This window comes from Entelurus aequoreus, linkage group LG18 (genome assembly GCF_033978785.1).
Source record: "Entelurus aequoreus isolate RoL-2023_Sb linkage group LG18, RoL_Eaeq_v1.1, whole genome shotgun sequence".
NCBI classification, from domain to species: Eukaryota; Metazoa; Chordata; class Actinopteri; order Syngnathiformes; family Syngnathidae; genus Entelurus; species Entelurus aequoreus.
Window position 1 is genome coordinate 34,252,131 of NC_084748.1, and position 26,340 is coordinate 34,278,470.

Genomic DNA, 26,340 nt, shown 5'->3' on the forward strand with positions numbered 1-26,340 from the left:
CGTGTTTTATGCCACTTCTTTTTCTGTCTCATTTTGTCCACCACACTTTTAACGTTGTACATGAATGCACAAAGGTGAGTTTTGTTGATGTTATTGACTTGTGTGAAGTGCTAATCAGACATATTTGGTCACTGCATGACTGCAAGCTAATCGATGCTAACATGCTATTTAGGCTAGCTATATGTACATATTGCATCATTATGCCTAATTTGTAGCTATATTTGAGCTCATTTAGTTTCCTTTAAGTCCTCTTAATTAAATGTATATCTCATGACACATGTAATATGGCTTTTAATTTTTTGCGGCTCCAGACAGATTTGTTTTTGTTTTTTTTGGTCCAATATGGCTCTTTCAACATTTTGGGTTGCCGACCCCTGGGCTAGCTGTATGTACATATTGCATCATTATGCCTCGTTTGTAGCTATATTTGAGCTCATTTAATTTCCTTTACTTATGTCCTCTGTGTATTTAATTTATATTTGCATGTCTCATGACACATTTGTTAGGAACTTGCTTGGCTGCCGTTTTTGTGACCCCAAGATGCGGGAACCAGGAGAGCTAAGAGGAGGTAAAATGAGTTTTAATCTCACACGACAGAAAAATGAAGGAGTCTTGCATACAAAGGTTCCAAACTTAGAGTGATCTTCGAGCACTGAGGAGTGCTTAAGACAAAGCATAAATAGGATACATGTTGATTGGCCGCAGGTGTGGACCAGCTGCCAATCAACAGCAGGTGTGTGAACAAACCGTGCTCAGCGGAACAAGCAGGAAGTGGAAACCAAAATAAGAGCACTGATAGGAAGTAAATACAAAAACAAGGAAAACAAACAGAAATGAAGTGACAGATCGTCACAACATTATCTGTATGTAATATTGGCTGCATGTCTGATAGTTGTTAGTGTGCCATGTTGTTCCAGACCACAGCAAACGTTACCCAGCTTGCCAAATATTATAATAAATACACCAATGGCCGCTTCCTTTAACTTAGACACACACATCTATACATTCGGCCATTCTAAGCCAGTAATTTCCAGGAGTTATCTCACCCTCTGAGAAGCCTCCGTTTTACTAATGTTTTCCAATGTTGTAAAAATGTGTAGAATAAATATTACATTGTAACATTTCTATCAACAAAGATTTGCGTCAGCCTGCGACACATAGTCATTGTGATGGTTAATAGCTAGTATAAACACTTACATCATATGTTGCCTGCATTATAAGACTTATATAAGGCATTTAATTGTTTGCAGCTCCAGAAGGATTTTTATTTTTTATTTTTAGTCCAATATGGCTCTTTTAACATTTTGGGCCAACCCCTGGTCTAAAGTATATCAACATAAACATAACAGAGGTGTAATGACAGCAAGTGTATGTGTTTGTGTGTAGACGTAGACAGTTTTGAAACCACACTTGTGTGGATGGAGATCGTTTTAACCCCAAATATGTGTTTTTGAAACTCTCCGTGTTGGTGTGGACCTGACCTAACTTTGTACATCGAGGTTGCACTTGAGTTTTTTTCGAATGGCAATAATCGATTCATCGTTGCAACCAACTCCCAACATACAGTAGAGCAGTGTTTTTCAACCACTGTGTCGTGAGATACAGTCTGGGTTAAAAATATTTTATGCAAACCAGTAATTATAGTCTGCAAATAAAGTGCCGTTGTTGAGTGTCGGTGCTGTCTAGAGTTCGGCAGAGTAACCGTGTAATACTCTTCCGTATAAGTAGGTGGCAGCAGGTAGCTAATTGCTTTGTAAACGTTGTATTTAATGCTTAACCTCTAAAGGCCTGAGTGGCCACATGCGTGGACAGCACCTTTTAGCTCTTATTTCCAAAATTGTCTACACTACTGAATTGGGGTCTTATGGCCCTTATGTGGACACTTATACAGAAGAGTATAACATACTATGGAATTTGGAAAAAAAAAGTGTAAAAATAAGAATTAGCATGTCACTAAACATGAAGTACACGTTTGTTACTTATGGACTAAGTACATCATATGAAAAGATGATTCTTAGTTTTTATTCTAATTAGGGTCCAATAAGCCCAAATAGCAAAGAGAAATAAAAAAAAGCATGTAAACAAACAGCTTGTGCCTTAAGAGGTTAAACCAAAAATAAACAAAAGGTGAGTGCCCCTAAGAAACGGCATTGAAGCTTAGGGATGGCTATGGAAAACAAAATTAAAACTGAACTGGCTGCAAAGTAAACAAAAACAGAATGCTGGACGACAGCAAAGACTTACAATTTGTGGAGCAGACGGCGTCCACAAAGTACATCCGAACATGACATGACAATAGACAATGTCACCACAAAGAAGGATAGCAACAACTGAAATATTCTTGATTGCTAAAACAAAGCAGGTGTGGGGAATAGCGCTCAAGGAAGACATTGAAACTGCTACTGGAAAATACCAACAAAACAGGAAAAGCCACTAAAATAGGAGTGCAACACAGTACACACAGAAAAACACAGAAAAAGTCCAAATAAGTCACGGTGTGACGTGACAGGTCGTGACAGTACTTTGAGACAAGAGCTATAGTGATGGTTATGGTTTAAAGTCATATCCTACAACTGCTAGAACGACTTTTTACCGTCAACATCGACCACTGAGTTAATTTTTTAAATTGTTTCTGCTGGTGGTGTGCCTTCGCATTTTTTTCAATGAAAAAAATTTTCCTCGGCTCCAAAAAGGCTGAAAAACACTGCAGTAGAGACAGTGTTGCCAGGATACGTGTGGCGGCATACAGCGGATACTTCATTTTTTAATTCTTAAAGGCCTACTGAAACCCACTACTACCGACCACGCAGTCTGATAGTTTATATATCAATGATGAAATCTTAACATTGCAACACATGCCAATACGGCCGGGTTAACTTATAAAGTGCAATTTTAAATTTCCCGCGGAACTTCCGGTTGAAAACGTCTAAGTATGATGACGTTTGCGCGTGACGTCGATGGTTGAAGCGGAAGTATTGGGACACATTGTATCCCAATACAAACAGCTCTGTTTTCATCGCAAAATTCCACAGTGTTCTGGACATCTGTGTTGGTGAATTTTTTGCAATTTGTTTAATGAACAATGGAGACTGCAAAGAAGAAAGCTGTAGGTGGGATCGGTGTATTAGCGGCTGGCTGCAGCAACACAACCAGGAGGACTATGACTTGGATAGCAGACGCGCCATCCGACGCTAGCCGCCGACCGTATCAATGATCGGGTGAAGTCCTTCGTCGCGCCGTCGATCGCTGGAACGCAGGTGAGCACGAGTGTTGATGAGCCGATGTGGGCTGGCGTAGGTGGAGCGCTAATGTTTTTATCATAGCTCTGACGCGGTCCCGTAGCTAAGTTAGCTTCAATGGCGTCATTAGCAACAGCATTGCTAGGCTTCGACAGGCGGCACAGCATTAACCGTGTGGTTACATGTCCAGTGTTTGGTTCGGTGTCTCCTTGTTGATCTTCTGTCTATCCTTCCAGTCAGGGGCTTATTTCTTTTGTTTCTATCTGCATTTAAGCACGATGCTATCACGTTAGCTCCGTAGCTAAAGTGTTTCGCCGATGTATTGTCGTGGAGATAAAAGTCACTGTGAATGTCCATGTCGCGTTCTCGACTCTCATTTTCAAGAGGATATAGTATCCGAGGTGGTTTAAAATACAAATCCGTGATCCACAATAGAAAAAGGAGAAAGTGTGGAATCCAATGAGCCCTTGTACCTAAGTTACTGTCAGAGCGAAAAAAGATACGTCCTGCACTGCACTCTAGTCCTTCACTCTTACGTTCCTCATCCACAAATCTTTCATCCTCGCTCAAATTAATGGGGTAATCGTCGCTTTCTCGGTCCGAATCGCTCTCGCTGCTGGTGTAAACAATGGGGAAATGTGAGGAGCTCTTTAACCTGCGACGTCACGCTACTTCCGGTACAGGCAAGGCTTTTTTATCAGCGACCAAAAGTTGCAAACTTTATCGTCGATGTTCTCTACTAAATCCTTTTAGCAAAAATATGGCAATATCGCGAAATGATCAAGTATGACACATAGAATGGATCTGCTATCCCCGTTTAAGTAAAAAAAAATCATTTCAGTAGGCTTTTAATACACACATTTTAAAAGTGCAATTTCAATGTTGATGATGAGCAGTTTTTGGGGGAAAAAACCCAATAAAGATTATTAGAGATGTCCGATAATGGCTTTTTTGCCAATATTCCAATATTGTCCAACTCTTAATTAACGATTCCGATATCAACCGATACCGATATATACAGTCGGGGAATTAACACATTATTATGCCTAATTTTGTTGTGATGCCCCGCTGGATGCATTAAACAATGTAACAAGGTTTTCCAAAATAAATCAACTCAAGTTATGGAAAAAAATGCCAACATGGCACTGTCATATTTATTATTGAAGTCACAAAGTGCATAATTTTTTTTAACATGCCTCAAAACAGCAGCTTGGAATTTGGGTCATGCTCTCCCTGAGAGAGCATGAGAAGGTTGGGTTGGGGGGGGGGGGCTAGCTGGGGGTGTATATTGTAGCGTCCCGGAAGAGTTAGTGCTGCAAGGGGTTCTGGGTATTTGTTCTGTTGTGTTTATGTTGTGTTACGGTGCGGATGTTCTCCCGAAATGTGTTTGTCATTCTTGTTTGGTGTGGGTTCACAGGGTGGCGCATATTTTTAACAGTGTTAAAGTTGTTTATACGGTCACCCTCAGTGTGACCTGGATGGCTGTTGATCAAGTATGCCTTGCATTCACTTGTGTGTGTGAAAAGCCGTAGATATTATGTGACTGGGCTGGCACGCAAAGGCAGTGCCTTTAAGGTTTATTGGCGCCCTGCGCCCGTGTACCACTCCGTACAGCGGCCGATACCGATAATTTCCGATATTACATTTTAAATCATTTATCGGTCGATAATATTGCAGCCCGATATTATCGGACATCTCTAAAGATTATGGAAATCTGAAAAAACACATTGACGCTATAAGTGTGTTTTATCCAATTACTCGATTAATGGACGAAAATAATCGATAGCTGCAGCCCTGATAGTCGGGTGTAATTTCCACTCGCTGACAAACGTCATCATTTTCCACATGGACAGACTTAGCAGTGTAAATCAAGTCTCCTTGATAATCTATTGGATGATGTCAATGGCTGACAAGAGAGGTGCTTCACACCACATTGAATACTTACCGCCTCAATTCATAAATCCACTGCGCTTGAGTGAAATATTTACAGTGGTGATAAAAAAGCACTTAGGCCTTGTTCACAAGACAGTGCGTTGTTGTAGTGGGAGCACGTCACAGTAAACCATTAACTGGTTGGGAGATGCCCTGGAACCTCCCGAGTGCTCTTCATCCTCATTAAAGGGAATTTATCTGTTACGGCGTCATCGAGGGGACTTTTACTTCTTTCCGTCCATTTTCTACCGCTTGTCCCTCTCGGGGCTAACCCAGCTGCACTCGAGTGGAAGGCGAGGTACACCGTTGACAAGTCGACTCTCGGTTTTTGGAGGACGTGGACTAGCTAAACATGCTACACTACACAATATAGAACAGGGGTGTCAAACTAATTTTAAATCGGGGGCCACATGGAGAAAAATCTACTCCCAAGTGGGCCGGACTGGTAAAATCACGGCACGATAACTTCAAAATAAAGAGAACTTCAGATTGTTTTCTTTGTTTAAAAATAGAACATGCACATTCTGAAAATGTACAAATCATAATGTTGGTGGTTTTTTTACACTTACATGCTGCGGTTAATAGTATTCTATCTTTATTTGTCGTTATTTATACTTTCTGAATAAATTATGTGATAATGTTCCTCAGTCAACTCATTGGTGTTCATTTTCAATCTATCAAGATAAAATAATATCAAAATCAAATTACAGGATGTTATTTATGTAGTTTGATCATTTTCCTCGACTGGTGCACTAAGATCATGTGTTTTTTTTGTGTGTTTTTTACATATTGCTATGCGACATCTAATGGACACATTTAGAACAGCAGTTTCTTTCATTCAAAAATTTCGGCTCATTTTTATACTTAGCAAACTCATTCCCCGGGTCGGATGAAACCTGTTCGTACGTTTGACACCCCTGCTGTAGAAGGATACAAAGAGACATGCTAACCGCTAACTCTTGAGCGTAAACAGGTGGGAGAATCATTATAAATATCGATAGTAACGATATCAAGTATTGTATCAGTATTTTGTAAAAAAAAATGTAGGTTGTTTTTATTTTTACAAACTGAGGGAATTAGTCATTGGACAGAGGAGGACTTTGAGTACAAAAATGTCTTATTTTTCACTATTGACTTGTATTTTAATCAAAATATTGTATTTAAGGAAAAAAGTTGAATATTTAATAGATATTGTTATACCGCTGTCCTGTGTTTTTGTCTGATTACATTTTTAAAAAAAAAATAGAATCATTAAGAGATAATGAAAATGTAAACGATCAGTATCAGCATTGTAATGACCGATACTGCTCTCGTAACTACTTAGTTTTGTATCGATACCCACATGTGTGGTATCGCCCAAAACTAATGTAAAGTATCCAAACAACAGAAGAATAAATGTTTTTTTAATCGATCAATCAAAATGTATTTATTATATAGCTGTAAATCACAAGTGCTTCACAAACTAAAACTAAATCCTCGGATCTGAACCCACATCCGGGAAAAATTCAACCCCATGGGAACAATGAGAAACTTTAGGAGGCCAGCCCCCTCAACCCCAATTATTTGTGTAAGACCACAGCTGTCAATTATGGTCTGGAGAGCCAAGCACATAGGGGTATTTATATGGGTATTAAAATCCCCCATTATGATTATATTATTTGCTTTTGTCACTAGATCTGCAACAAATTCTGAGAATTTGCTGATAAAGTCTGAATAGGGCCAAGTGGGGTGATAGATAACAGCCAGATAGAGAGGTAGCGCTGTAATAGACCTCATGGTAAAGACCTCAAATGGTTTATATTTATTACTTAGGTTAGGGGTGAGGTTTAGGTTTTTATTGGATATTAGTGTGACCCCTCCACCCCTTTTAAGGTGACGAGGTACATGTGAACTCGTATAGTTAGGAGGAGATGCCTTGTTAAGCGGAAAAACAATAATCTGGTTTTAGCCAAGTCTCACTGAGACCAATGACGTTAAGATTGTTGTCTCTAATGACCTCATTAACTAATAATGTTTTGGGAGAGAAATTTGATGTTTAAATAGTCCATTTTATAGGTAGTGCTGTTTTGAGGCATTTTTGTTAATGGTATCCGTAGTACTGATATTAATAACATTATGTCTATATTGCGTAGTGCGCCTCAAATAATTTCGACCACATCTACGAATTGCTACGGTGGGGATCTTGAGATTATATGCTTGGTGCTGCGCTTCATAATTTACCACCTCAGTAGAATGCACGTCTACCTCTGGCTCAGTCACTAAAGGAAAAAACATAATGTGAGTCATGTATAGGGATGATGTTTGATAAGAAATTATCGAGTTCGAGTCTATTATCGAATCCTCTTATCGAACCGATTCCTTATCGATTCTCTTATCGAGTCCAGATAGGTTGTTGTATATGGAAAACACACAATATTTGGTTTAACAAAAGCTCACTTTTATTATATAAGAAAACAATTTAATCTAATAAATAAATAAATATTGACTGTTACCCCCCTAAAAAAAATAAAATAAAAAAATAAACATTGACTGTTGTTACCCAAAGTATATTAAGTGGGATTTTTCAGAAAAACAAATATATACAGTAACACAAAAACAACCTGTCTCTGTGATCACTATAGGTGTATAAATAATAATATAGTGTTAAATAAAATCAGTCCCTTGGGCTCAAAACTGGAAATAATACAGCTCTCCAAAAAGTGCAATTCTGCTGCTATTTGACATAACTGTTTATGATGCTTTGACATTTTTGCACTTTAAAGAAAGAAAGAAAATTCTATGAAGAGAAAAGTTGCTTGCAAATGTGGTTACAATGCTAAAAAATGAAAAGTTAAAGCTAAAAAAAGAAATACACTTTATTGAGTTAACATTATTTCTTTATAGGGGGAAAGATGTTATGAGCTAGGGAATATAACAACTAGGGCTGGGCAATAAAACAATAACAATATATATCGCGATAGACATGTGATCAATATTAATAGAAAATGGGGTCGATAGAACGTTCGATAATGTCACTGAGTTCTGTTAGAAAAAAATAGGAAGAAAGGCGCAGCCGGAACCGCACGGCATTCTGGGGGGTGTAGGCAGAAGAAGGGCTTTGGCCTCTCGACCTATCATGGCCGAGCCTGAACCGCAAGGCATTCTGGGAAATGCTAACTGGGGAAAAAAAAGAAAGCAACAACGGCTAGCTGACGACGAGGAGTGAAACCAAACGGGAATATGAGCGCGGCAGCACGAGAGGAAATTGTAAATAAAAAAGGAAACGTCACGTCACCAGTTTGGCAGTATTTTGGATTTTTTTAAAATCCGATACGAATCAGAGTAATACTGTCTGCAAACTTTGCAAGGTCGTCGTCCCGACCAAGTCTGGGAACACGACAAACTTATTTTAGCACCTGAGCCGCTCTCACCCGCTGGAGTACAACAGTATCAAACAGCCACAACCATCTACATCAGCCGGTGCAAGTGGAACAGCACCGAAGCGGCAACAACAGACCACCATCGATTCGATGGTGGTCTGTTGTTGCCGCAGACAGTATTACTCGGCAGCAGTGCCATACGACAAAAATTCAAAACGTTATAAAGAAATAACGGATGCAGTGGTGTATCAATTAGCGAAGGACATGCTACCGCTCAGCATAGTTGAGAAGTCTGGGTACAAGAATCTCATACACGTGCTCGACCCCCGTTATGTTCTACCTGGCCGAAAGCACTTTTCCAAGACAGCTATTCCTAAGCTTTACACAATGTGCAGGGAATCCGTGGAAAAGGAGATACTGAAGTTGGTTTGATTTTTCCATAAATGACTGAAGAGGGTAACAGGTTGGTTTTGTCACAAATGTTCAGACGCAAGTTTATTCTGATGTTTACAATATTCTGTAAGACATGTTTGTTTTTGCTTGCTTAATGTGACTGTTATTTATTTGCATATATTGTTACCAATATGGCTTTAAAGCCTGAGTTGTACACTACTCATTTCTTAATTACAATACTTTGCACATTTTGTTGGATTAAGCATTTATTTAATGTCAATATTTGCACATCGACCAGTATTTTCATTTATTTAACTGTTTCATAATGCTGACCTCGTTCTAAAGGCTAAAGGTTATATTTAAAATAAAAGTATTTAAATTCAGACTTTTTTTCTCCTGGTCTTTATTTAGAATATGTTTTTTTGTTTTTTTTATCAATAATTATCGATATCGACCGATATGAAACACTTATATCGTGATACATTTTTTAGTCATATCGCCCAGCCCTAATAACAACTACACTACCCGTCATGCAACGGGAGTGACGAGCATGCGCGGTAGCCCCGAAAAGTGTTGTTGCATGTCGTCACCCGTGAAAGTAAACGTCAAGAACTCAGCCAACACGCCTCGTCTGCATTATTTATAATTAGACAGACAACACATATACAGTGTGAAAAACAAAAGTTAAAAAAGGGAGATGTGTTGTGTATATATATGTATGTGCTGCGGTTGCTTTAAGAACGTTGCGCCAGCTGCCGTAAAGGAGGTGCGTTGCTAGCCTGGTTGCTATGTTTCCGGTGGGTCGTAAAAGTGTTCTTCATGAGTTTGTACCCTGCTCAAATCTCTCAGTAAAGTTATTCATTGGATTATACCTTTTGTTTTGAACTTTATTACACCTTGGAGCGCTTTTTCCCGTCCATTGTTTTCCTGCTTTCGCTATCTGCGCCTAATGACTGAGCTACGTGACTGATTTATTGTGATGTCACACGGAGCATTTCTGGTCGGGACGGGATTTGTTCCGAGGGATTCGAATAAAGAACCAACTCTTTTCTTTACTATAGTGGTCTCGATAACGGGTACCGGTTCTCAAAAAGGGATTCGAGTCCGAGGACTCGGTTATTTTCTTATCGATCAACCGGGAAAACCGGTTTCGAGTATCATCCCTAGTCATGTATTATTCTACGAGAAATGCTATGTGTGCAGGACTCTTCCAGCCTGGCGCTGGTTAGTTCTTTCTTAATAGACTCCTATACATTTGCGATTTATTCCATTTTAACTGTCAGAAAATAGACTATTAGACCATTTGTGGTATATGTGGAATCAATTAAAGTACAGTGTTTTATTTTTCTATATTCAAACTGTGTAATGTTACAGTGGCTTAAAATATTGGTAACACTTTAGTATGGGGAACATATTCACCATTAATTAGTTGCTTATTAAAGTAACAAAGACTTAATTTAGAGTTATTTGGACATAGGGGAACATATAAGGGTTAGGGTTACTAATAAGCAATAATTCTGAGGTTATTGAGGGAAGACTCTTATAAGGCTGCAGCTAACGATTATTTTTCTATCGATTAATCTATAGAATATTTTTCGATTAATCGGTTAATCTATAGATTTTTTCCGATTAATCTATAGATTATTTTTCCTTTTACCGATTATTTTTTTATTCAAAATGAAGATGAAAAAATAAATGTAGGCCCGTTTTTTCAAAAGGCATGGCTTTTATTTACAAAAAAAAAGAAGTATGGCCACTCAGTCAACATTGACAACAACATGACTAAATATTCTGTAACAATGTAAACATTTAAAACTTTTAACATTTAACAAAATTAAAAGTAGCTTATTTGCTTTTTAATGTGCAAATATAAAAGTCAACATCCAGTGCAAATCTTAATATTCTGCAATAGTATAAGCATTTCAAAAGTAAAAGTATTGCTTATTTTGCTTTAAAATGTGCAAAAATAAAGATAAACATCCAATACAAAAAAGTGCAAAACGAAATATTCTGTAACAACTGTAAACATTTCAACAAAAGTGAAAGTATTACTTATTTGCTAAAATGTGCAAAAATAAAGATAAACATCCAATACAAAAAAGTGCCAATCTAAATATTCTGGAGCACTGTAAACATTAAGTATTGCTTTTAAAATGTGCAAAATAAACATCCAGTCCAACACAGTACACAATAACCAATTCTACTCATTCCAGTGAGTGACTAACAGTTGTAATGAAGAAAGGTTAGCATGTCTACTTGCTTTGGTTCTTTTCTTGTTTACAATATTCCCAGCAGCTGAAAATAGGCGCTCAGAAGGGGTCGATGTGGCTGGAACTGAGAGGTAATTAGCCTTCACCTCAAGCCAGGATTGCGAGCGAGCTGAGCTGCAGTTTAAGTTTCTAGAAGGTCAACGGGCTCATAGCGATGTTACTAGTAGTTGACTGGGAGGTGTTTATTATCATTTGGGGAGAGTCCGCTGCCTGATGCTCACCTGCTAAACACCTATCTGCTCCACGCTGAAGCGCTGACTACATGCGCTATGAATACACACTGCTGATTGGCTGATAATGCTTTGTGTGTACCAATCAGATGGTTGTGTGGGTGGGACAATGCTGCGTGCTGAGACAGAGGCAGACGGAGCAAAGCAGCTTGTTAAGACTTTAGCTTTAGCTTAGAAACTCGTTCGGTACACCCCCGTACCGAACCGAAAGCCCCGTACCGAAACGGTTCAATACAAAACACGTACCGTTACACCCCTAGCAGATACAAATGACACATTCATGTTTTTGTGTAATGATGACAACGTATGCTCGCGCGGACGATTGACTAGTTGATGGTTTTCTTTTCAAATGTTCGTTCATAGCCGTTGTGCTGCTATGATAGGCCATTTCCGCTCGACACAGTGTGCATACAACAACATTATTAGGCCGTTTATTGAAATACTCCCACACTTTTGACCACTTTTGGCATGCTTTTCCCCCCTCGCTCGCACCGCTCGCATCGTCTTCTTTGATCGTTTGCTTTGCGCTTCGCCATGACGGTAGTGTGACGTCATTATGCGACGCGTCGACGCACAAAAACGGCGTCGACGTATTTACGTAACCGATGACGTCGACTATGTCGACGCGTCGTTTCAGCCTTAGACTCTTAGTTAATGGCTTACTGGTTGTATAATAAGGCCATGCAGAATAAGTCATTAATAAGTACTTAATAATGACTAATTAAGAGCCAATAGGTCACTAATTTGCATGTTAATAAGCAACTAATTAATGGTGAATATGTGTTCCCCATACTAAAGTGTTACCAAAATATTAAATATACTTGTTGATTAAAACCTCTGACTTGTTTTTAATGAATCTTTAGGCCTACTATGCTACTGTATTTTAATGTTGGTCATTATGGTGGTACTTGGAGAGCCAAGTTGTTTTTTTTGAGGTGGAAAAAGTGTGAGAACCACTGGACAAAAATGTACCAAAATAGTTTATAATCCATCACAGGAATTAAACACTGTTTGTTTATTTTTCTGTCTGTCTTCTCGCTTGTTCACTTTTTGGACTTTCATTCTCATTTGACTGCCAAACTTTGGCACACACTACTTTGGGAGCACAGTTAAGCTGCTCCAGCTCGTGCCTCTCTAATTACTTCTTGTGCTGGCTTTTACCCCAACACACGCACACACACCCACACACACTAATGTGTGATCAGCCTCTCGTTGTGCACTAGTCGGTTGTTCTTGATCTCGATACAGATCTCAGGCGAGTAGGTTTCATGGCACATTCACGTGAAATGAAGATAACTCTCCTGTCAAGTGGGGGAAGAAACCCTTCTGGATATTTCCCAGTCAAGTGGGCCAGCCCACTATGCATGGTGTCTACTTTTCGCATGCAGTTAAACCTCCACAAATTCTGGACTGGAGAAGTCCGTCCATTGTCCGGTTCTGATTTGTGGAGGCAGCCTGTGGTTGATCTGAAGATGCGAGATAAAACTAAAAGCTGAAGAGTTCAGTACAACCGTGTCCTTCCTAAGATGTGCTAGACCATGGGAAGAATCCCAGAAAGTCCTCGTAAACAAAGGAAAGGGACAAGACGAGTGGAAAAAGTGAGTCAGCATGAAGAATAAAAGTGGACATGACAGATGTGGTGTGTGCCAGGAGTCCAAATGATTGAAGGACATCAAACATCTACCATACTTTTCAGTAGTGATGAAGTGATGTGCGATACCACTGATTTGGTTTCCGATCAGTTATATACAGTAAATCCCAAGTTTGGAGCCAAGTGTTTGCAAGCAAAGGTAAAAGGTCAATTCAAGGAAACACATGACGTACATTGTGATTGTGACTGAGCTCAGAATACAAACGGCTCTAAGAGAAGAAGAGAACAAGAATCAACAGCTGCTGATTGAAAAGCGCAACAAGCAGCTAACTTCCTGCAATCAAAGGGAAATGATGTTTGCGTCAGCAACGTCGAGGCGTGGGCGTCACCATAAGGGGGCAGTTAGACCGCACCGCACCTGACCTCATCATAAAGTTTGCCCAAAAGAAAGACAAAACAGCACTGCTGAAGCAGAGGAGCAAACGTCTGAACATTACACAACTGACCAAACGCAACGCCGACATTGCCACGAAAAGACGCGACTTAAAAGGGAGCAATATTGTAATATGTACAATATATTACCGCATTTTGGTCATTTTAATCTTTTACAGTACTGATTTCTGTTTCCAGATACTAAGGCATATGTGTTTTCTAATCATGGCAGGTTTGGTAAAGGACAACTATTTTTGGACAAATGAGGATTCACAACCTTATCTTTTTGAAGCTGAATATACTGAAGATGAACTGCTGCTTCTAGATGCGAGCAGACGGAAGCCGAGAGAGTGAGGTCGGCGTGGCACGAAGCTGCAAATATGGAAATTTGGAGCCAATTTATTTCGACATAAATGAGTGCTTACCCAAATAATCAGGTAAAAAATGTCTCCGGCCAGCTGGACCAAACCCACAACCATCGAGTGAGTCACTTTAATACTGTTCATGATATACGTAGCACGTCATGTGTGTTATTACAACTATAGTACATGTGTTGTTTGGCTAGCTCTGTACAGACAAAACTGGAAATGTGGGCTAATACTTTACAGACGCTGTAATATGGTTGTTCATGTTTTTCAGTCAGTACCGATTGGTGTTTTATCGCAGTGCGATCGTGTTGTCATAGAAGCTAGCTTATCTCTTTCCGTACTTAGCTTTTGCGGCTAATACCGCAGCATGTCAATGTGTTACTACGCTAGAAAAATAGTTCCTCATTGTTCGCTACATCTTGGTTATTACACAGGTTACGGAACGTAAATAAAGTATTGTTGACAGTTTTTGAATGCATTTTTTAAGTGATTTAGAGGTAGAATTAATATCTCCCATTAGCTGGAGATATCATGGCAGGTTTGGTAATGGACAACTATTTTTGGACAAAAGAGGATTCACAACCTTATCTTTTTGAAGCTGAATATACTGAGGATGAACTGCTGCTTCTAGAAGCGAGCAGACGGAAGCCGAGAGAGTGAGGTCGGCGTGGCACGAAGCTGCAAATATGGAAATTTGGAGCCAAGCTATTTCGACATAAGTGGAGTGCTTACCCAGAAAAATAGTTCCTCATTGTTCGCTCAATGTTGCTACAGCTTGGTCATTATACAGGTTACGGAACGTGAATAAAGTATTGTTGACAGTTTTTGAATGCATTTTAAAGTGATTTAGAGGTAGAATTGATATCTCCCATTAGCTGCATTGCTAGCCACCTCGAACGAGCCCATGTTTACATGTGAGAATACCAAAAAAAACACCTTTGTCTCTCATATTGATTGCGAACAATAGGCAACATTCCAAAAAAAAGTGCAGTTCCCCTTTAAGGAAGTATGGGATTATGGATGAAACCCAAGTACTGATTAAAGCGGACAAATACTGAAGGTACCATCAGTTTCAAAACCAGGAAAAAGAAAGGTAAAACAACATTTAACACAAAGGATTGCTAACCAATAAGAAATCAAACAGTACACTTAGGAACAATACAGCTAACATATTCATATTTTGTACAATAAGTGACTTAATGAATGTATTATTGCACATAAGAACTTAGAATTCTTGCATCAAACAATATAATGTACTTCCTGCATTGAAGATTACAATAACTTGTTCCTGTCACTTCTTTCTTCCTGTATTCCTGTGACGGAGCTCTTAACTCAAAACACTTGTATCTCAAATCAACTTTGTCCATTGAAATCATTTGTAATCAATGTAACCGAAACAGCACAATCTTAACACGTAGCATGCCTTTTGAAAAGGAAAAAAACACTTTTGGACAGGAAGTGTTTTATAAAAACAATAACATAGAATGTAGTACTAACAACAGTAGTTTGGTGAGGTGATGTAATAATAATGTGGACTTCAACGGTATATCTATCAAACACACCATCAGCAGCTTCTCCATATTTTTATGGATAGATATTTTTTTAGCATTCTTGCCGGGCGTTAGACTCATTCTGCTTCAGGGTGACGCAGACTAGCAATGATTCGCTCACATTGCTTCACCAAGTCAGCAACATGGTCAGTCATGTTTTTTGATGATTTCTTTCTTTAATTTCTTCTTCTCACACTCACTTTTTTCCTAAAACTAATTCATGTCCATCTTTAGCTATAAGCTAATGCTAGCGAGTAGGCCCAGGGGCCTCATGTGACAACAGTTGCCTGGCTTCCCTATTAAAAATAGACAGAAAACGGCGTGCACAAGTTAAAATTCCGATTAATTAAAGTGTTTGCACGCACAAATCCAAGCATACCTCAAATAAACTGTTCTTTGTATTATTTTACCAGTGGTGGGCCGTCAAGGCCAGCAAGGCCTTCTCTGCTGGTTTAACATAACCAGAAATCCTGATCATAATTAAAGATAAAATTATTATTTTATTTATTTTCTCTAAATATTTAAAAGTATTCATATCCTCTTCATGTCCTAGTATGCTCCTTCCAGTGCTGTTGTTTTTAGTTTTAATTTGTATCCAATCAGAATTCAGCCAGCTTATGTTGCCATGCTGTACCAAATCTGCCAGACACCTTCAGAATCAACAATGCAGGCGTCATACAGTTGATAGACAGTTGCGATAGCCAATCAGATCACGAGTTGTTGTCAGTAGGGCCTTCTAGATGGCCTAACGTTGAACGTGACATTTACGCGTCCTGTGATTGGATACTCATCGGGACGTTAGCGGATGAATTTGAGAACACATAGAGTTGAGAGACAGTTGCGATAGCCAATCAGATCACATGTTGTTGACAGTAGCTGTTCTGTTACAACTAAAAGTTGTAAACTCTTGTTAAAGTGTGTCATGCTTGTCATTTAATTAACATTGTTACATGTATATTTGTCGCCATCATGTGGTCAGGACAGTTAATATCTCTTTGAGAAGTGTGTACTTTGAATCAAACTTCATTGACCGGAAGTTGCATAAGCAAAGAAGAGAAATTTACAGTATATGTTTTAATTGCTGATGCGTTTTGATTTATTTTATATGCGCCAGTAAATAACCCGTTTTGTATACTGTTGATGTGATTCAATGACCAGTAGGGTGTAAATGTGTTACTGTATCGTATTTATCCAGCAATGGTCATGTGGTGACATAAATTCTGGTATTTTGAGAGGTCACTGAAGGCTTAGGTGGGAAACGCACAGCCCGCCACTGCATTTTACAATATTTGATGATCTCGAGAGCATACTTGCCAACCTTGAGACCTCCGAATTCGGGAGATGGGGGGGCGGCAGGGTTTTTTTCGGTGGTAGCTGGGGTGTATATTGTAGCGACCCGGAAGAGTTAGTGCTGCAAGGGGTTCTGGGTATTTGTTCTTTTGTGTTTATGTTGTGTTACGGTGCGGATGTTCTCCCGAAATGTGTTTGTCATTCTTGTTTGGTGTGGGTTTAACAGTGTTAAAGTTGTTTATACGGTCACCCTCAGTGTGACCTGTATGGCTGTTGTTTAAGTATGCCTTGCATACACTCATGTGTGTGTAGAAGACGCATATTTTATGTGACTGGGTCAGCACGCTGTTTTTGAATGGAGGAAAAGCGTACGTGACGACAGGTTGCAGAGGACGCTAAAGGCAGTGCCTTTAAGGCACTCCCCCAATATTGTTGTCCGGGTGGAAATCGTGAGAAATTCGGGAGAGTGCTTGCCCCGGGAGATTTTCGGGAGGGGCACTGAAATTCGGGAGTCTCCCGGGAAAATCGGGAGGGTTGGCAAGTATGCTCGAAAGAGACAATTGCGGTAGAAAACTCTTTGCCACTTGAGTTAAAGTCCCAGTCGGACATTAAACTTTTCTCCACAAAACGGAAAAAGTGGCTTAAGGAAAATCAGAAGTGTGAGTACTAGAACTGGGTGTAGTATGCACAAATGGGGCCAATTATTTTCAATGTGTTTTTATTTCTGTACTCGTCTTAATCCTTTTGTGTGTATTTTACACTTCTCTCATCTTTTTTTTTTTTTTTTAAAAAAAGCCTATCCAGGGACAAGGGTTGCAAATTAGCCTTATGTACTATGACATCGGTTACCTGTGGGTAGCAATGCTAAATTGTACTGTCCCTGTCAAATAAATACATGAATAAATAAATAAATGGATGGATGGATTTGTTTTAAGTATTCTGCATTTAAACATGCCAGCATACTTGGACTCTTGTTTGATTACTCAATTTATTAATACAACTCAGGAGAGCTTCTTGAGGCTTTTCCACTATTTCAATGGCGTAATCTTCCAGCATACGTTGTTTATTCCCCGTCGAACATTGTCCAGTAACTTCCTCTCCTGTACATTAATTCTGCGAGGCTTCTGCTCACCTCAGCAATGGCCTGCTTACATTATCTCGGCAGATTTATGAGCAGAGGGTGACAAGATAAAAGTAAATAAAAGGATGGGTGCTGGTCAGGAGGAGGAAAGGAATGAGCCGGGAGGGGAAGAGGTGTCTTTGTTAATAATTCATGGCTAATTGGCTGCCTCCTCCTGATCCGCCACACCAGCCTAAATAAACAACGTTGTGTTTAAATAAAGACACCGCGCCATATTTAAACGCAAGTGAATCGATGAGCAATCCCACGAGTGAAGGTTGTGCCGTTCCTCTTTCTCGTCCTCCTCTTTTAGCTCCTGTCAAAGTCCTTATGTCCATCCTGTGCCGACCTCTTTAACGGCTGCTTCTGCGGGGAGAAAGCGATAAGGATCCCTTCAGGGGCCGTCTTTTAATGAGGGGGAATCTATCAGTGGCCAGCTTGGCACAACGAGGCAAAGACTGTGTGAAGGAAGTCAAGTAAGTCCATGATGGATTCCTCGCCAACCTCAGGAAATCACGCGACGACCATTCTTGGGACGGCGTCACGTTTTAGGGCGAGGAAGTAGTCGGTTGTCATCTCCTTCAAGCTAAGGACCGGACTTCTCCATTCAATATTAGGCAAGTTTATCTACAGAGCACAAAGCCACTCAAAGTGCTTTACTGAGAATCACAAGAATGAAAATATAAAATAATCATAAATCAAATTAAAATCGAAGAGGGTAGTTAAAATGCTTTCGGTTGTCTTATGCCAGGGGTCGGCAACCCAAAATGTTGAAAGAGCCATATTGGACCACAAATACAAAAAAGTAATCGGTCTGGAGCTGCAAAAAATTGAAAGACTTATGTAAGTCTTATAATGATGGCAACACATGATGTAAGTAACTAATGAACTATATTAGCCTACTATCAAAATGACTGTGTGTCGCAGGCTGACACAAATCTTTGTTGACAGAAATGTTGAAATGTAATATTTATTCTACACATTTTTACAACATTGGAAAACATTAGTAAAACTTCTCAGAGCCTGGAAATGACTCCTGGAAATGACTTTCTTAGAATGGCTAAAGGTGTGTGTGTGTGTCCAAGTTAAAGGAAACGACAGACTGTCTTCTTCTAATGGATTTATTACAATCTTTGCAAGCTGGGTAATGTTTGCTGTGGTCTGGAACACATGGCACTCAAAAAACTATCAGAAATGTAGCCAATATTACATACAGATAATGTGTCATGAAACAAATATAAATTAATTACACAAAGGACATAAGTAAAGGAAATTAAATGAGCTCAAATATACCTACAAACGAGGCATAATGATGCAATATGTACATACAGCTAGCCTAAATAGCATGTTAGCATGGATTAGCTTGCAGTCATGCAGTGACCAAATATTCCTGATTAGCACTCCATAACAAGTCAATAACATCAACAAAGTTCACCTTTGTGCATTCAAGCACAGTATAAACCCTTTGGTGGACAAAATGAGACAAAGAAGGAGTGGCATAAAACACGTCTTTCTGTGGCAGCGTCGGAGAAAGTTATACATGTAAACAAACTGTTGAGTCACAGTCCACACAACGGTGAGTTCAAGGGCCGCTGAAATTAGTAGGACCAAATACTCTCATTAGTGAAGCACAAACATATCATACTTGCCAACCCTCCCGTTTTTAGCGGGAGAATCCCGATATTCAGCGCCTCTCCCGACAACCTCCCGATAGAGATTTTCTCCCGACAATCTCCAAGGTATTCAGCCGGAGCTGGAGGCCACGCCCCCCAAAAAAAAAGTCTGCCGCAGCTGCGATTGGACCTGACCAGCCTCCGGGTACAAGTACTGGAGTACCAATTGCTTGCCAGGGAAGATCTTCCCCAGGAAGCAAGGATTGACCGGTTTTGGGCCATGCTAGGGAGAGATGGAAGGTTCCACACTCTCGTGCATTTGATGAAAGCACTTTTGTGCGTGCCACACAGCAATGCATCATCAGAGAGGGTGTTCAGGATGGTTAGAAAAATAGTGACAGAGAATAGAAAGAGGATGGACAATTCAACCCTTAACAAAGCATTGTACTTTCAAGTACAACAATGAGTAGATGAGTGTTGTGTGTGTGTAAATAAATGAACACTAAAATTCAAGTATTTCCTTTATTTATATATATAATAAAATAATAATAAATATATATATATATATAGCTAGAATTCACTGAAAGTCAAGTATTTATATATATATATGTATGTAACGGGTATAAGAAATACTTTGATTATTTGAGTGAAATTCCTGCTAAAATATGTATATTGGTTTGTTATGCAATGAGAGGTCCAATTGCGCCATCTGCTGGTACCTGTAAGTGTGTAGATATGACCGCAAACCGGAAGCTTATTGGCAGACTTCCTGTTCTCTGCTATTGACATCGAAAGCAGCAGACGTGCTAACCATATATTGTTTGTATGTGCGTTCTGATCACTCATTGCAGCTACCAGTAAAGAACCACATCATCCAATCCAGCCTGTGTGTGGGTTCTTGGTGGGACGGGTACACAGCAGTTACATATATATATATATATATTGAAATACTTGAGTTGGTGAATTCTAGCTGTAAATATACTCTCCTCTTAACCACGCCCCTAACCACGCCCCTGCCCCAACCACGCCCCCCCCACCTCCCGATATTGGAGGTCTCAAGGTTGGCAAGTATGAACATATTAAACAGTGGGCTTTCTAACAATTAGGAAGGTTTGTGTCATGTTTGTCCTCCTACAGAAACCATATTCAAACAAAAAAAAATGTTCATCCAATTTTTTTTCCATTTCCATACTTTTTTGAAAAAGCTCCATGGAGCCACCAGGGCACCGCTAAAGAGCCACATGTGGCTCTAGAGCCGCAAGTTGCTGAACCCTGTTTTATGAACACAGGTGAGTACCCAACAATTGTACTCTAGTAAAAGTACTGTTACTCTAGAATAATATGACTCAAGTAAAAGTAAAAAGTAGTCATCAAAATTATTACTTGGAGTCAGTAAGTATTCTGTGAAAAAAACTGCTCAAGTATTGAGTAATTTGTGAGTAACTTCTGATGTATTTAGTATTTTTTGGACTACAATTACAGTTGATGTGAGCATGCGTGTGTAAAACATAAAAATCATATACGATTTACTGCAACATGTTTCCTCTAGTTAGAAGGAGAATTCTTGTAGGCTGAAACGTGAACATTTCTACTGACACAGATGACAGCACATGATATAAATGTTATTTTTCCTAGTTTGAAGGTAGAGTGATTGGAGCACATACTTGGTCATAAAAAACATTCATGAAGTTTTGTTCTTTTATGAATTTATTATCTGTCTACTGAAAATGTGACCAAATCTGCTGGGTCAAAAGTGCCAAATGGAACTGGTGCTTTACAGAGAGTAAATGGGACAATGAAAAAGGAGGATTACCTCCAAATTCTTTAGGACAACCTAATATCATAAGCCCGGAGGTTGGGTCTTGGGTGCAGTTGGGTGTTCCAACAGGACAATGACCCCCAAACACACATCAAAAGTGGTAAAGGAATAGCTAAATCAGGCTAGAATGAAGGTTTTAGAATGGCCTTCCCAAAGTCCTGACTTAAACGTGTGGACAATGCTGAAGAAAAAAGTCCATGTCAGAAAACCAACAAATTTAGCTGAACTGCACCAATTTTGTCAAGAGGAGTGGTCAAAAATTCAACCAGAAGCTTGTGGATGGCAACCAAAAGCGCCTTATTGCAGTGAAACTTGCCAAGGGACATGTCACCAAATATTAACATTGCTGTATGTATACTTTTGACCCAGCAGATTCGCTCACATTTTCAGTAGACTCATAATAAATTCATAAAAGAACCAAACTTCATGAATGTTTTTTGTGACCAACAGTATGTGCTCCAATCACTCTATCACAAAAAATAAGAGTTGTAGAAATTATTGGAAACTCAAGACAGCCATGACATTATGTTCTTTACAAGTGTATGTAAACTTTTGACCGTGACTGTGTATATGTTATCCCTTTTTTTAAAAAGTCCATAACCTAAATAACATTTTTACATGTGTTTTAAAAAGCATGTTTTTTTAATGCATGTAAACATACCAAGTGTGTGTATGGGGCGGCGACGTTGGCTTTAGGGTGGGATGGAGTGCCCTTCAATGGTCTTGTGTGTCGGAGTCCAGAATTTGGTGCTTCGCTCCTGGCGCCAAATAAGGTAATGGTTATATTCCTGTTTACTATTTGACTCATTGACCAGAGTTGCGCATTTCATATTTTTTTAATCCCACAGATGGCGCCATTATGAACACAGTATCAGCGCTGAGTCAATACAGCCAGTGAGTGTGCCACACACTCACTGGAGCATCATGTACCCACCACAAGTGGTTGCTATATCGCTGTTGAACCGGTGAGTGAAATAACACGCTTTTCAAACATAGTTTTTTTTAACATAACATTATACTTTTGCATGGTTGGACCAGGAATAGCGCAGGATTTAGGCTTGAAGCTCGTTTATACACAAAATATGCAATATTATTTTGTGAATTATAGCATGTCAAACAGTGTCAGGAAGCGACACGCTACATCTTCTGTTGTTTCACCTTACTTTACTGAACTCATCAGATCACCTCTTTCCTTTTTGCATTTAAATGGTAGATGATTATTTTTCTCTGCAAAAGACACATTTGAACAAAGGTGTTGTGTAAACACACGCACACACACGTATATGCATAAGCACAAATAGCTTCTCATTCCCCTGCGAGGCTGCTGGCTGTGGAAATGTTTTGCTGTGCTAATTAAAGTCAAATTTCCATAGGGGGTGGGCGTGTGGGGTGAGTGTGTGGGGAGGGGGATGGGGGGGGTGGCATAACAGCATCAGAGTGACAGTCAGAAAGAACAAGAAAAATTTGGCTTGTCAAGACTTTCCATAACAAGTCAAATTAGCTTACCTGAATGAACCCAAAAATACCTTAAAATAAGTATATTCTCACTAATAGTTTTTCTTGTTATATTCTTATTAATTATTTGTGTGTGTGTGTGTGTGTGTGTGTGTGTGTGTGTGTGTGTGTGTGTGTGTGTGTGTGCGTGCGTGCGTGTGTGTGTGCATGCATGCATGCATGTGTGTGTGTCATACAACACTGATAAGACAATGCGTGTCTTGTTGTGTGTGCATTCTCACTTGGTAGCATGCGCCGACTGTTCTACATGACTCTTTTTGTGTTATTCTTATTTTTACGCGACCAAAACAAGCGGCTGTTACTGAGCTCCACTGGTTTAAAAAAAATAAAAATAAGATAGAAGGTGACAATGTTACAACTACACAACTTTAAACACAACTTGTAGCTCAAACCACAACACAGTGAGCGTTTATAAGATTAAGTCCAAAAGTGGGTCAGGCTTTTTCATTGTTTTTGCGCGTGTTTGTGTGCAAAAAAAACATAGAAATGAATCTGACTGTTTAGTCAAATATGAGCATTACAGTTAATTCAATATACATTTAAAGCCAAGCATTAATTCCTTACAAAGAAGTTCAAAGCAAGACAGTTTGTCGTACATTTAGAGATTTAGAACAGGTGTTTGCTTGTTCTACTTTGACGGACTGAATGACCTCGTGGATACAATTGTACTGTGTTTTTCATTCAGCGGTGAGTCAACATGTCCTTTGTAACAGTTTTAGTTCGGTTTAGCAGCATCTTGGCCACGTCCATTCAAAGGCCCGTAGAGATAATTGCTCTTTTAGCATCGCTTTGTTGTGACAGACTTAAATTTGTACTTTTAAAACGACCACACTCTTTAAGTTTATGTTGTAGCTAGGGTTGTACGATATTCCGGTATTTATATAGTACCACTGTCATGTCTGTTGATCATGTTTTTGTTTAGTTATGTTCTGCTTGGTTTTTGGACACTTTTTAGTTCCTGCTTTCACTCCCTTGCCTTGTCACCATCACTACTCATTAGTTTCACCTGTCTCACGTTTTGCACTTGCGCACCTGTCACAAATCATGTCTGTATTATTTAAGCCCATTGTTGCCAGGAAGTCAGCCTGGCGACATTAACTCTGATACCTCCATGATTACGCGTCCATACCATGGTTCTATGATCTTTTCATGCTTGACCAAGTAAGTTTTGTTTCATGTCCTTAGTCTGTTTATGTGTTAATTTTGTTCATAGCCAAGTTTGTACTTCCGCCCTTGTGCGCGCTTTTTGTTTGTACCCTTTTGTTTGTACTTTGTTAGAATAAATATGTACTCACCTCTAAGCCATGTCCGATCCAGCTTTACTTGCATCTCGGGAAAACAAACAACCCATAGTCCACGTATTGTCACAACGATACTAATGAATCATTTTCAGTACTATACTGCCTCTGAAAAGTAGTTTTAAAAAAATGTAAATTATGTTTATAAAGTCAGGAAATATGTCCCTAGCCATTGGTGGATGTACACTTAACATCCACTGTAATGATACCAAGTACAGTAGTGTATCCAGTCAATACTACTATGATTACATCTCGATATTTTTTAGCATCACAAAATCATTTTTCGTTTAAAAAAAAAATTGTACTATGTTAATAAACTCAGGAAATATGTCCCTGGACACATGAGGACTTTGAATATGACCAATGTATGATCCTGTAACGACTTGGTATCGGATTGATACCCAAATTCGTGGTATCATCCAAAACTAATGTAAAGTATCAAACAACAGAAGAATAAGTGATTATTGCATTTTAACAGAAGTGTAGATAGAACATGTTAAAAGAGAAAGTAAGCAGATATTAGCAGTAAATTAACAAGTAGATTAATTATTCATCTTCTACCACTAAACTATTTTTTTTTTCATAGTTTTTGCCCATTTGTTGTGTTTTGTTTACCTTTTCCATTCAATTGAATGTGCATCACTCATGTAGGAGACATCAAACACTTTCCCCTGGGACCTGTCAACCTTTTGCACATTTGCATATAAACTTTGGACATTATCTGGAATATAAACACATAACAATTGAACATATTGGAATAAACTGAATTGTAGTTGTCAACACAGTCTTTTTGTGTATTGTTCATACGTGTTTGGTTTTTTTATTGTAAATACAAATATGTACATCAAATATTAATAATTCATTATTATGTATAACTAATGTCTAACTAAAAATATTTGTGTTGGTTGTGTCTCTTATGCACACACTCAGGCTCCCATGTAATACAATAAACCCTTTATTATTCATTATAGTTAATTGGTTCCAGGCCTGGCCGTGGTCAATAAAATTACAATTTCCTTCAAAGATTAAAAATGAATTTCTTTCAATATGCATCATAACAAAAACGGTAATATTAAAAAAATGGATGGATGTTGATAGTCCTACTCATACTGACTGGTATACACAAGCTATGGAGATGATATCAGTAGAAAAAACTGCATTTAGTTTAGATAATGAGTCAGATATTGGAATATGGGATCCATTATTTAAATTTGTTTTAACTATTAAAATATGACTTATTTTATCTTTGTGGAAAATATTGGACACAATGTGTTGTCAAGCTCATGAGATGTGATGCAAGTGTAAGTGTTCATTTTTTTAAATGTTTTTATTTTATTTTTTATAAATGGCTGTGATGATAATCTAAATGAGGGATTTCTAATCACTGCTATGTTGGAATTCTTATTAATATTGGTACTGCTGTTGATATTATTCATTTTTGTTTGACTACTTTTGGATTGTTTTGTGTCATGTTTGTGTGTCCTCTCAATTGCTCTGTTGATTGCTATTCTGAATGTTGCTGGGCCGGGTTTTGGTTTTGGAATTGGAATTGGAATATTATGGTATTATTGTGTAATATTTTGTTGGATTGATTAATTTAAATAAATAAAAATAATAAATAAATAAATAAACCCTTGTTTATTCATGATAGCTAATTGGTTCCAGGCCTGCCCGTGGTCAATACATTTCCGAAGCAGTTCGCATTAATATTTATATATTGAATATTTTCATAGCTAGGGCAAACAAAAACCAAAATTGGGCCACAAATAAAATCTTGTTTTGGGCCACAAAAAGTGTGGCAACAAAATAAAGTCCACTCCTAAATGAAAATGTGTACGTATTGTATATTTAAAATATGTGGTAAATAGATAGTATAATATATCTTAAAGGCTTGAGAAAGCAGACTGAGAATGTATAGATTGTTTATGAAGTCCAAACACCCCAGAGACTGTGCTTGGTGCAGTAATAACATATATTTCTATTGTTTGAATATTTATCTGTCAGTCATGTGATGCTTCAGCAGTCGTACTGCGATGCATGTGTGCAGTCATGTGGCGCGCTTCTATTTGTGTCAACGCTGTTCTTAAAGTCCATCATCCGTCCCCTGAGGACTGCGTGGCTCATGCTCCTGCAGCGCCACGTTGTTCACTACATATGGCGGCACGTGTTCGCCACATGAAAAGATATATGTGTTCTCGGCAATAACAGACACCAATGAGACAATCTGTTGTGTGCTCCCCAGAGGCTTCGTGTGTGTGCGACCAGCAGAACAACATCATTAGGCGTTTGGAAAAGTTGTGCGAGACCACTTCGAAAGAGGG

At 38.8% G+C, this 26,340-nt stretch overlaps 1 long non-coding RNA gene across 1 annotated transcript; it reads left to right on the forward strand.

The window, feature by feature from the left end:
• Nucleotides 1–26,340, forward strand: LOC133633584 (uncharacterized). The gene is made up of 5 exons (XR_009821793.1): nt 1–74; nt 507–568; nt 21,903–21,979; nt 22,055–22,171; nt 26,262–26,340. It is a non-coding gene; the product is annotated as an uncharacterized LOC133633584 (long non-coding RNA).